The sequence below is a fragment of the Sorex araneus genome, chromosome 1, assembly GCF_027595985.1.
Source record: "Sorex araneus isolate mSorAra2 chromosome 1, mSorAra2.pri, whole genome shotgun sequence".
Taxonomy (NCBI): domain Eukaryota; kingdom Metazoa; phylum Chordata; class Mammalia; order Eulipotyphla; family Soricidae; genus Sorex; species Sorex araneus.
The window spans coordinates 279,657,729-279,668,489 of record NC_073302.1 but is presented as its reverse complement, the minus strand read 5'-3'; the positions used below and the strand labels follow the sequence as shown (position 1 = coordinate 279,668,489).

At 34.8% G+C, this 10,761-nt stretch overlaps 1 non-coding gene across 1 annotated transcript; it reads right to left on the bottom strand.

The window, feature by feature from the left end:
- Positions 1-9,772: 9,772 nt before the first annotated feature.
- Positions 9,773-9,931, bottom strand: LOC129401012 (U1 spliceosomal RNA). Its single transcript, XR_008628041.1, has one exon. It is a non-coding gene; the product is annotated as a U1 spliceosomal RNA (small nuclear RNA).
- Positions 9,932-10,761: the final 830 nt, after the last annotated feature.

The following is a 10,761-nucleotide window of genomic DNA, read 5'->3' as shown; positions in this document are numbered from 1 at the left end:
TTCTTAAACTGTCACTGAAATTTGAAAATCAGTCTTTTATTCTATTGATTAAATGAGTTTTGACGTGTTTGGCAAATTTTTGTTTCTATTAATCTATTTAGGGTTAGAGAGATAGTACATGATTAACTGGCACACTTTGCAAGATGTCAATCCTCCTTCTGTCCTGAGCACCACATATACTCCTCCAAGCAATGCCATGGATCCCTCCAGGGTAGAGAACCAAAAATAGTCCATGGACAACCACCAGTTCTGCTCCCTGCCAAAACATATCTACTCAAAGGAATCATAGAGGAAGAGGCAAAAAAAAAATGCCAAATGAGTCTCATATTATCAGTAGGATGAGATAGCACTTTTGAAATTCCATAGGGATAGTCCAAAGGGCTAGAATTCATACTTTGCATGCAGTGGCCCAGACTTGATGCCCGGCACCGACACCGCATGATCCTCCAAGCACTGCCAGGAATGGCTGCCAATCACATTACTGGAGGAGGCGACTGAGAACTGCCAGATGTGACCCTGAAACCAAATTAAACAAATGTGGCTGCAACTTGGATTGAACTGGAGGATATCATGTTGAGCAAGTAGGTCAGAAAAAGAAATGAAAAGACAAATATGAGATACACTCACTTTTCTGTAGTATATAAACTAAAAGGATAAGGTAATGCTAGGTATGAAAGGGGCAGATACCGAGATTGCCTTGCTTGGTTTCTAGATTCTAGAACTGAAAAAAAAACAGAGGAAAAAAGAAGCTGAACTGTGAAATAAGAAGTGGATGTGAGGTAAAAGAGGATGAAGGCATGAAGAGATTTGTTATAACGTGATTAAGTGGTAGCAGTCAAGGCATAGTAGAGGAATTGATGGAAGGAATAGAGGTCTACAGAGATATGTTCAGAATACATATTAAACACCATGAGTTAGGAAGGAAGACTCTTTTTATTCATATTGACCTTTACTAGTCTGCTGAAAGGAATCATGAATGCTTCCACAGGTGCCACAGTACACAAAACAAGGAAAATTGATTGCAGCCAAGAAAACATGGTTTAGAGATAGAACCTATTTGTTCAAAGAGCCTTCATGAGAAAAAAACAGGTAAGTTATTTCAGGCATGTTGAAATAGTAAGGCAACCAGCCAAACTTTTGAAAAGCAAATTGGAAGAACAAAGAATCACACACAAGGAAACTGATAAAGAATTGACAGTCATTTTACTCTTGCAGGAGCAAAGGAACTTGGGGTGTTTTCTGCTTACCAGCAAGAAAGTTTCAGTGCAATGAAAGGACAGGCAGCACAGCTGCGTTCTACATGGAAGAAGGGAATCAAAATAAACAGAAACAGATCATTCAAATTATAGATCGTACCAAATTTAAATCACAGATTTAAGTGGAGCATCTACAGTACCAAGCAAAGTGTGACATTTTCAGGTGACAGAGCAGGGATGGATATTCTAAAATCCCACTCACATGATGTTAAAACTATATTACTTGAACCTTTGTGGACATTCCGCAAGAAACAAAGAATTTACCTTCTGTATGACCCAAACATTCCACTCCTGGGAAAATATAATTTTTACATGTTTTTACCAATATTTATATCAGACACTTCCACTATTCATTGAGTTAATAATAATTGAGATTTTTGATAATTAACTATAATCATATAGCAATGAATGATTAAATTACTTGATATAAAATATAGCATTCTATGACATTTTATATAAATTGGATTATATCCAACAAGTTAATATTGGAAACAAATCAATTTCAGGACTCTTTTTATAAAATGGGTGCTGAGATAAATGATGAAGATACTCTGGGGATAAGAAGAAAACCTGTATAATTTTGAGATAAAAATTTAATGATATGGAATAAAAACAGGCTTCTATTTATGCATAATATAGTAGTAATTTATAGCGTGTACTATAAATGTTCAATGGGATGAGAATGCTACATTGCTACCATAAATGTACAGATATTAGTATTTAGATTCTGTTCCCTTTGATTTGCATTTGTATGTTTCAGTGTTTCTTTATGAACTCTAACAATTCCTTCAAATGAAAGAATTTCGATCCAAGGCATTAAATTTTTCAACATTATAATTCAACAGAAGTCAAGTTGATAAGAATTTTGTAAGTGATACTTCTCTAAGTTATTTAACACAGTTGCTACCACATTTTAACAGTCATGATTTCTTCAACAGAAGTGGGAGAAAGAAATATTTTAGCTACGCTAGGACAGATGAAAGTAAATCAGGGCAACATTCTAAAATATCAGACTATCAAACTATCTGGGTCTGGGGAATTTCAATGAAATGGACACAGAACAAGTCACCTCAGTGATAATGGTGAGAAAATACCTTGGGGGGATTCACAAGAAAAGGCTTAAATTGCAGACCAGTTCTGTATAATAGTGAATAAGGCTTCGCTTTTGTTATAGAAAATAGGGTGGTTTCCAGATTACCTAAGGATGTAATAGAGAGCTCTGCTGGACAGATGGGCATCCTGAAGAAAAATAAAAAGAAGAAAAAAGAAGCAAACTACACAGTTTCATGGATATTTGAGTGATACCATTTATAATATGAATAGGGGCAAAGAGAGACAATGGAATAGGCTACCTAACAGAAATTCTAACCCTGCTCCATTATCCCAAAATGGCAAGTTACAAAGAGGCTACTTTGAATGAAAGTGCATGAAGGGTAGTCAAATTTAGAAGAATGCTCTGCTGGAAGTTGAGTATCCTTTAATTTGCATGCAGTATACAAACTTCAAAGCTATTTTGTTTTAAAAAAATAATATGTGATTCAGTATTTGGAGATTTTGCTTGGCCCTCTTCTATTCTATTATTTATGTTCGTGTTTTCAACTATGAAAGTTATAGAACTTAGCTGTCTGCGTCTTGGAATGTAGATTTACAATACAGAACTGCATCCCATGATGACTTTATACTTATTTTGTTATGCATTAATATGCATTACAGTAAAAAATAGTGAATGTCTCTAAGGATGCTTACATTTTCCGTATATCATTGATTTATCCAGCAAATAATTAAGTATCTAACATATGCCAGGCAACAATATGCCATATGTAACAAAATATTTAAAATAAGATTTTAAATATATGTATTTAAATATATGTTATACTAAATTGAGTTTAATTAAATGTTATGTTTAATTATTTTCCAAATTTCTTGTACTAAATAGTGTACTCCATTTATGTCTCGTGTTCATTTGTGTCATCTAACAGAAGCACAGCAAATGGATGACAGTCATACCTTCAAAATTTTATGGGAAAAACATGAATCTAAAAAGTAATATGCTAGGGGGCTGGAGCAATAGCACAGTAGGTAGGGTGTTTTTCTTGCAACTGGCCGGCACGTGTTCAATTTCCAGCATCCTGTATGGTCCCCTGAGCACTGCCAGGAACAATTACTGAGGGCAGAGACAGGAGTAATCCCTGTGCATCGCTGGGTGTGACCCAAAAGGTGAAAAAAAAAGTGATATACTAAAATTTATTTGATATGAGGATCCTCCAAATTATCTAATTATGGGGCCAGAGCAATAGTAAAGCAGGTAGGGCATCTGCCCCGCACGTGGCAGACCTGGGTTCAATCCCTGGCATCCCATGTTGTCCCCTAAGTACCTCCAGGAGTAATTCCAGAGTGCAGAGCCAGGAGTAACCCCTGAGCATCTCTGGCTATGACCCAGAACAAGCAAAAAAAAAAGATATATATATATATGTATATATATATGATTATTTAACAATAGATAACATTACATGTTTCTTTGTATTTTAGTAACACTCTAATTTTAAACAATTTTATATGTTTAAATTATTTTATTTTAGTCACTTTTTTTCTAGTCAAGTAAGTGGTGAACTACTCTATGTGGATAAAGAACAAATGGGATTTATTATACAGAATGATTGATTCCAGGAGATCTATAAAGGGCCTTATAAGCAGAACCATTTGTAGCTCTCTGTAGTTGAATGAAACATATTTCTGTACTTGGTTTTGAATCCTTCTTAAATTGGATCTCATCTACTAATAGTCCACTCATTAATTTTGATCTGGGGCCAGGGAGTGATCCCAGTTAGAAGAAAATCCACGCTTGACATCCTCTTGCAAGAAGTAAAGCATGGAAGATAAAGGAAGACTGAATAACTTTGATTTTATTCTTTACTCTTTTGAGAAAAGATTTCCTCGTGATCTACAATGTATTTACCAACTTTTTACATCTGCTTAACAAGTAGAGAACTTCCTTAAATATGTTGTCTATATTTGTATATAAACAAAAATAATCACTGCACTATACAATGTTCAAGCTATTTTATTCTCAAATATATATGGCTTGTCTAGTTTAATACAATTCTATTTAAATTCATTTCTAGTTGGCATTTATTTAGTATGGTGACTGAAATTAGTTCTTAATTATCAAATATTCCTTGACACTGCATCTGAATTAAGCAAACAGTAATTTCACTGGAAAATTTTATTAAAATAGTTCATTTGGTAAAGAGATGGTCTGAAAAATATATTTATCCATGATGCTGGTCATCTCAAAAAGGAAAGAGAACTGGAGTGTTGAAGAAGGAGCTTCTTTATGGCAGAGCAAAGTGGTGTGTAAGAGGTTGGGGATTATCTGGATTCAAAGTTTCATTGACTCTTGGATAATGCTCTTCTAAATTGCTTTTTATTTATTTTCTTTGTCAATTAATTTACTTTAAAAATAGTTTCATAGTGTTTGATTCTTCTTAACTAAAGTCTGACCTCCAAGCAATGTGACAACAGGTTTGTAAACTTTGTTAGGGGCAGGAGGTAGAGAATTTCAGAAACAAAATATTCTACCTTGTTATGCATCTTTACTTCTGAGCCTTTAATCACTTCACTTCTCAAGAAGGCAACATTAAAGATTCTGCACCAGATTTTTTCCCTGCTGCACAGAGATTCCCCTGGAGAACTTGATGACTTCCATTCCCATCAAACTGTTCTTGCTAACCTATGCTCTAATTCCTTGTTTAGGGGAAGGAATAGTGTCAGAATGACTCCAGGAGGCATCTTTGCTGTAATCCAGAGAGTCCTTCTAAAAATATGACAAGAAAACATATGGGGATTATTTCAGTGGATTTAAATATGGATCACACTTTTGACTTTGGTTTAACTATTTTAGAATCTCAATAGATGTTCTAAGTCATCAATGCAAAGCCTTTCTTGAGTATAATAATTTTTTTCTCTATTGAAGTTCCGTATGATATGTATTCCATAGGTCTCCTACAAATACATAACCCAGATACACGAAAAGAGGACTAAATTTGTAAAAAAAAAAAAAACATAGTTGATGGACTTTATTTAAAGGACTCAGATTATTTATGGAGAAAATATAAGTGATGTGTTTATAGGAGTACAATGAGTATAGGGATATCAATATCTCTTGTTTATAGTCAATGAGCTCTATTTGCTTCTAACTACAATTTTTAAATGCATTTCAGTCATTTACTCTATAATATAAATATTTTAAGTTATGCATAAGTTAACAAAACTGCAATGAGGACTGTTATGTTCCATAATATCACATTTGCTGCTCTAAAAATGTTACTTAAAGTCAATTTGGAAAATTTTGTTTGCAATATTTCTCAGGAAAAAATAAGTGGTATATTTATGTTTGATATAAAGCATCATTGAAATGATCAATTTAGAAATTGTCATAACAGTAATTGTTCTCATATATGAAGGTACAACTACAAATTGTAAAATTTCCAGAGTACTATTTTATGTATCATTAAATACATTTTTTACAATTAGAATCTATATATTTTATTTTTATTTATTTTATTTTTGCTTTTTTGGGTCACACTCAGTGATGCTCAGGGGTTATTCCTGTCTCTGAACTCAGGAATTACTCCTGGCGGTGCTTGGGGGACAATGTGGGATGCTGGGAATCGAGCCCAGGCTGGCCTTGTGCAAGGCAAATGCCCTACTCACTATGCAATCTCTTCAGCCCCTTATTAAGTACTTTTACAGAAATAACTATAGAGTAATATTTCTTCTGAATTGAATAATTCTGGAAAAAGATTAAAATTTAAATTAATTCATAGCAATAGGCTGCAACTTGCAGTTACATTGCAACTGCACCAATATAATAAATGACTAAACTAGTATATCAAGTAAAATCCATGATCTTGAATATAAAATATTTATAAGATTAATAAAAATCATCACTAAGAATAATTTATTACTGAGTTAAATTTGAATACGTTTATAAGGTGTTATAATGAACATAAATTTATTTCTACTTATTCACGTTGTGAAGTCATTAGTATATAACACTTATAAGATGTCATTATATATATTTTTCAAGGCCTTTATGATCATCAAATTCATTTTTCCCCCTATGAATATAGTCAGGAGTACAAGACGAAATTAGCCAATAGGAAAATCAATCCATTTATGTCAGGTACTAGAAAGAACATATCATTTATTATGATCTGTTAGGTAGGTAAAATAATTTAAACCTCATTTTATAAATGAGGAAGTTGAAACTTTCCAAATGTCACATTCTACCACTAATACTCTTTAAAAATGCTTTTTGATTGTCATGCCTCACTTTACATCTCCTTTGATCAAAATAGTTTAATAGAAGTTATACCTAAATACAACAGGTATCCAACAATAAAGAAAGATGATTCAAATGATATTGACAGATACGAAGAATGTGTGAGGCCTGAATTCAATCCCAGAGGATAACTTGATACTCCTTAAGCAACAATGCGTATACTAACATGTACTAACATAGCACTGTAGCACTGTAACACTGTCGTCTCGTTGTTCGATTTGCTCAAGCAGGCACCAGTAACATCTCGATTGTGAGACTTGTTGTTACTGTTTTTTGGCATATTGAATATACCATGGGTAGCTTGCCAGGCTCTGCTGCATGGGCAGGACACTCTCAGTAGCTTCTTTCCAGGCTCTCTGATAGAGATGGAGGAATTGAACCTGGGTCGGCCTTGTGCAAGGCAAATGCCCTATCCACTGTGCTATGGCTCCATCTCATACTAACATAAAAAAATAAATTAATTAAAGCACAGTAAAACAATGATTTAGCACCTATCAAAAATAAAATCTAAAGATGAGAAGTTTTAAACTTCAAAATAATTATGACATGTATAATATATGAACTATATATTTATGCACACATACACATTCACAGACATATATGTATATATTGTGCTGGAGCGATAGCACAGCGGGTAGGGTGTTTGCCTTGCATGCGGCCGACCCAGGTTTGATTCCTCCGTCCCTTTCGGAGAGCCTGGCAAGGTACTGAGAGTATCCTGCCCACATGGCAGAGCCTAGCAAACTCTGTGTGGTGTATTAGATATGCCAAAAACAGTAACAACAAGTTTCACAATGAAGAGATTGCTGGTGCCCATTGGAGCAAATCAATGAAAATGGGACAACAGTGCTATCGACACTGCTATATAACTAATAAGGTTACTTGTGTTTTTAATAACTGCTAAATTTTGAGAACTGCTAACTAGATAATGAATACTTTAGATTCAAATAGCTTTTATGTTTCAAATATATATAAAAGATTGAATAACTTAAAATTACCAAGAATGTTTAATGATAGGATAAAATCCTTTAATGATTTAGCACCAATCAAAAATAAAATCTAAAGATGAGAAGTTTTAAACTTCAAAATAATTTTAAGGAAAAATAAAAGTTTAAAATTATGTTTGATTTAAACATTTTTAATTTATCTCAGACAAATATTCAATGCTTTGCACACGGCCAACCCAGGTTCGATTATCCCGTCCCTCTTGGAGAGCCCGGCAAGCTACTGAGAGTATCCCGCCCACACAGCAGAGCCTGGCAAGCTACCTGTGTTGTATTTGATATGCTAGAAACAGTCACAAGTCTCATAATGGAGACAATACTGGTGCCCGCTCGAGCAAATCAAAGAACAACTGGACGACAGTGCAGTGCTACAGTGCAGTAGAAGTTGAAGAAGTCAGAGATAGAGGCCTTAGTCTGCAGTAAAATTTTGTCCTGAAAGATTTTTTATTTTGACTTCAGTAGGTCAGATGTAATCCTCCCTTCATAATTTTTTTGCAAAAAAAGAGCTATTCTGTTATTCAATTTCCAAGCAAACATATTTAGCTGCAAAAACAAATAAGTGAACAAACACAATTTGCTGAAACCTAAAATTTAAATAAGATGAGACAGATAGTTGGCCTTTCATTTCTACTTGTTATAGAAAGAGTCAAGAGAGCAATGCTTTGTAGATGTTACTTGATTACATTTGCTGATTTTTTTGGGGGTGGGGGAAGGGTGGTACTCCCAAGCAGGGGACCTGGGGGCAATTCCTGGAAATACTCAGTCAGTCAAAGTAGGAGCTTCAATTGCAGGCCATGAGGATGAAGAGTTATCATTATATTTCTGACTGAAATACTTAAGTAATATTTACTTATTTCAGACAGATAAGAGGACTGGATTAAGTCTCTGTTTCTTACTTGCTGTAGACATTATTGCAAGCATTTGCACAAGTTTTGAATTTTCTGAAAACATTCCGAGAGCATAGTTTATAGAATCTTGATTTTTCACTCAAATTAAAGTTTTGAATGCATAGAAATTTTAACAACATTAAGAATATTTTTATTGATAAAATCTCATTTTATGCACAAAATCACATGAGCTTTTATTAATATGCACTATGTGCTGAATACATGACCGTTTTTATTGTTGAAAGAGAATTTTTGCTATTCATAGGCTCTAGCAATACTTTTCTCTAAAACTTTCTGAGAAGATAGAAACAAATGTTCTATCTGCCCAGATAGAACAGATTAGTCTTTCCCTAAAAGACTGATCCCGAGGCACTATTATTCTCATTTGACAGGAAGGAAATTGCAATCAAGATTAATTGCTCCACTATTCAAGGACCACAGATCCAATGCATGTGTTTGAACTTGTATCAACACCAAAGTCACATGCCTCATTAATTATTCTATACAGATTTCCCTCATGAAATGAGAAGTTCATCAATAGTGATGGATGTTACTGTCCTTATCATATTTAGTAGAGTTCATGTTTCTTTCTTTTTTTGGGGGGGGGTTGTGATTCACAGAATACAAAGTTGTATTGTTGAGAACTTTTATACTTTGCTTTATTTCTTAACTCATTTAGTTTTTTGGATTCTTACTAGACTCTGGGACCATGGACACTACTGTGGCACTTAGGAGTTATTCATTGTTAAGGATTGACCACAAAGCCTAAAAGATGAAGATTTGTGTTTTAACACCACTTCAAAAATTTTATGTTTGTTAAGGCCCTTCTGCCTGCCTTTTGAGACACTAAATTTCTGGTATACTAATGTACGTCTACTAAGGCAGAGCGCTTTTCAATTGCTAATATTTTGCAGGCAATAATCACACATTTCTTATAGCCCTTACTTTCACCCAGAAGCAAAACAGGGTTATTTAACAAGAAGCTGATTCAATTGAGAAACACCATACAATACTTTTCACTTAACTCTTACTTTCTGACTACAGGACTTAAAATTGAACCTGAGTTGTTTGTCTCCTAAAGAAATCATTTTTTGCTGAAGGCCATGAAATGTTTCATAAAGAGTATTTATTTACAAAGTTTTGCCTTACCAATTTGTCAATCTTACATCAGGGCTTAGAGTGTAGATGAAGTCCCTGATCCAGAAGGGTATAAAAGTAAACTTTCATGCTTCTAAACTTTTGACAGGCTAATTCTACATTTTTTTTTACCTTTTTTTTCTTTCAGGGAAAACACAAACGCAGTCCCTTGCTGCCACAAATATGCAGTTGAGACTCCCACATTTGGGAAATCACGAGGGTCCGCACACATAAGTGCAATAGATAAGCCTCCCCTGGGCAAACTGCCTTTGTGGTCACGGTATCTCCCTGTTGGGTTTGTATTATATTTTTCTTAAAGTTTTTTTGTTTGGTTTGGTTTTTTGTTTTTGCTTTTGGGGTTACACCCAGCATTGCACAGCGATTACTCCTGCCTCATGCACTTAGGAATTACTCCTGGCAGTGTTCAGGGGATTGTATGGGATGCTTGGAATTGAACGCAGGTGGGTGGCATGCAAGGCAAATGCCCTACCCACTGTGCTATTGCTCCAGCCCCTAAAGTATTTTATTAAATACTGTGATTTACAAAGTTATTCACAGTTGAAACTTAAGCAGGTGTAATGTTTCAGTGCCATCCTCACTATCTGTGTCAACTTCCTACCACTGGTGGCCCGGGGTTCTCTCTCATCCCCAAATCGGCTTACCTGACTGACTGGTACATTTTTAAGGGGAGTTGTTTTAGTTTGTTTCTACAATTAAAAAAAAAAAACTATTTTATAATTTAAATGTTATGGTCTTTTCCTTCTAAAGATTGCAATGCTTTATTATTTAACTGCACAAAGCTGAACAAAATGTCTCTCTAGTGTATTTTTCTTCTTTAGCTGAGAGTTTATGCCTATTGGTTAGGAACTCATCATTTTTCACTCCCTGTGGGCCTTTTCATCATCAATCCACTGCTTGTGCACTTGACTATTTGATGGATCTAAACTCAGTGAATTCTGGGACAGTTCATGAGTGGCTCCCTTAAAACTAGTAGCGGTGGGCTAGAGCAAGAGTATGACACCTAGAAACTAGGGCATTTGCCTTTCACGTAGATACCTCAGTTTAAATCCTTGGCAACCCATCTGGTTCCCAAGGATGCCCGGAGTGTTCGCTATGCAAGAGCCAACAGTAAG